At 41.8% G+C, this 2267-nt stretch overlaps 1 long non-coding RNA gene across 1 annotated transcript; it reads left to right on the forward strand.

Annotated features, from left to right (window-relative positions):
• The first annotated feature begins 429 nt into the window (after nt 1-429).
• Nucleotides 430-903, forward strand: LOC147967360 (uncharacterized). The gene is made up of 3 exons (XR_015603158.1): nt 430-578; nt 671-733; nt 824-903. It is a non-coding gene; the product is annotated as an uncharacterized LOC147967360 (long non-coding RNA).
• Nucleotides 904-2267: the final 1364 nt, after the last annotated feature.

Here is a 2267-nt window from a genome sequence, read left to right on the forward strand (position 1 = left end):
GCCATGGCCCACACTGCCTCTTTCAAGAAAGTCAAGGCTTTCTCTCAGTCTGACCTCGATGATGCAAACAACTTCACCAACATATCCTCCCACAACAAGCTCGTGAGATATAGAGATGAGGGGAAGGCGAGGAAAGGGGAGGACTTTAACCCGAGCCAGGGTCCCATTGATCCAGAGCTATTGATGATATATGGTGGCGGGAGGTCCCATGGCTCCATAGCCATTGGAGATGGACTTATCCGTTGTCCTAGCACTCTCCCGGAGATCAAGGCGCGCCAGTCGAGCTCCGCTCCTGAGATAAGGCCTCGTGAACGGCCAGTACAACTCGCCATCAAGGTTAGTGATACGTACTCATTTGTCTTTCTCCATTACATTGTGTGCGCTTCCATCAATGATTACAAATGGTCATGTGAGTGGTGTTGCAGGCTGCTATACAGAGTGAGAGAGATAGAACGGAGAAACTTCTGGCGGAGGCGGCGGAGAGGCAGCGGGAGTTGGAGGAGAGGACGACAAAGATGATGGAGGAGGAGAGGGCACGGAATGACATGCAGGCAAGGGCCATGTACGAGCTCCTTGTGGTAAGTTTCTTCTGCAGATTAGCCAAAACATCCATGTAGTGTTTGTCTCATTACTAACTAGTATGACTGAGTCGTCAAAACCAAATGTGCAGTCTGTGTGCGAGAAGACAGGTCAGACCGCTCCGCCGATGCCAGTGATTGCTCCTGGGACCACGGTGAGTTTTATTTGAATGGACATTACTTGCTAGTCTTAACATTTGAGTGTCATCATGCTAACAAGACATTGGAAATGATCTTTGGTGCAGCGTAACTCCAGACAAGCATCGCACGATCCTTCTCCATCTACCGACACGAGCCACCCCGCTCCTACACCTCCTGGATCTTGGTAAGTTTATATAGTGTTTTGCTTAACACATGCATAAAGACCTAGACTTAGCTTTATTTCCTCCAATGCTTACCATAATGACCTAGACGTAGCTTCTTCTCCTCCAAAATGACTTAATAAGCTTACTGACCTCCAAAACCATCCATTTTACCTAAGTTAGCTCTAAAACGATCTGTACTTAGCTTACTTATGTCAAAAATTGCATAATTAGCTTAGTTAGCTCATAGACGATCCATTTTACCTAAGTTAGCTCTAAAATGACCCATTTTACCTAGGTTAGCTTATAAATGATCCAGTTCATCCAAGTTAGCTCAAAAATGACCCATTTTACCTAGATTAGCTCCTAAATGATCCATTTTACCTACGTTAGCTTTAAAATGACCCATTTCACCTAGGTTAACTCCAAAATGACCCATCTTACCTAGGTTATCTCATAAACGATCCATTTCAACTAATTTAGCTCATAAACGATCCATTTCACCAAGTTAGCTAAAAAACGATCCATTTCACCTAAATTAGCTCTTAAATGATCCATTTCACCTAAGTTAGCTCAAAAAGATCCATTTCAACTAAGTTAGCTCATAAATGATCCATTTCACCTAAGTTAGCTAAAAAACGATCCATTTCACCTTAGTTACCTCAAAAACGATCCATTTGACCTTAGTTAGCTCATAAACGACCCATTTCAACTAAGTTAGCTCATAAATGATCCATTTCACCTTAGCTAGCTCATAAACGACCCATTTCAACTTAGTTAGCTCATATATGATCCATTTCACGTAAGTTAGCTCATAAATGACATACTCTTCTTGCTCTAGTCTTCTTGTTCTACTCTTCTTGTTCTAGTCTTCTTCTTGTTCTACTCTTCTTCTTGTTCTACTCTTCTTGTTCTAACTTTCTTATTTTTCATTTTGCAGATTTCATTCACTTGACGAAAGCTTGCATAGATGGAGTGCTCCTTATCCCTTTCTCTGTTTCTTTTGTATCGTTGAACTATGCATGTATCGTTGGATGAAACTATTGTAATATATATGGTTGGATGCCTCTATGTTGAACTTGTTATGTATGATGGAACTATGCATGTAATATATATGGTTGGATGATGAAGTTATGTGTTGGATATCTTATATGTTTGCTCTGTAATGGCCTTTTGAAATATATCTATATATGTCATATATATTTGTGATGAAAATTGTTGGATTTAATAAAAAAACAGATAAAAGAGCCAATATGCAGGCTCTTTGCCGTCTGCCACCGACGGCAACGGGCTCTTTGCCGTCTGCCACCGACGGCAAAGAAGACACGTGGCATCCAGCTGTGCTTCCTGGGAGCTGACCCATTTGGTCAGTTTGCCTACAGTGGCA

This window comes from Triticum urartu, chromosome 5A, assembly GCF_056163025.1.
Source record: "Triticum urartu cultivar PI428250 chromosome 5A, HENAU_Tu73, whole genome shotgun sequence".
Lineage (NCBI taxonomy): Eukaryota > Viridiplantae > Streptophyta > Magnoliopsida > Poales > Poaceae > Triticum > Triticum urartu.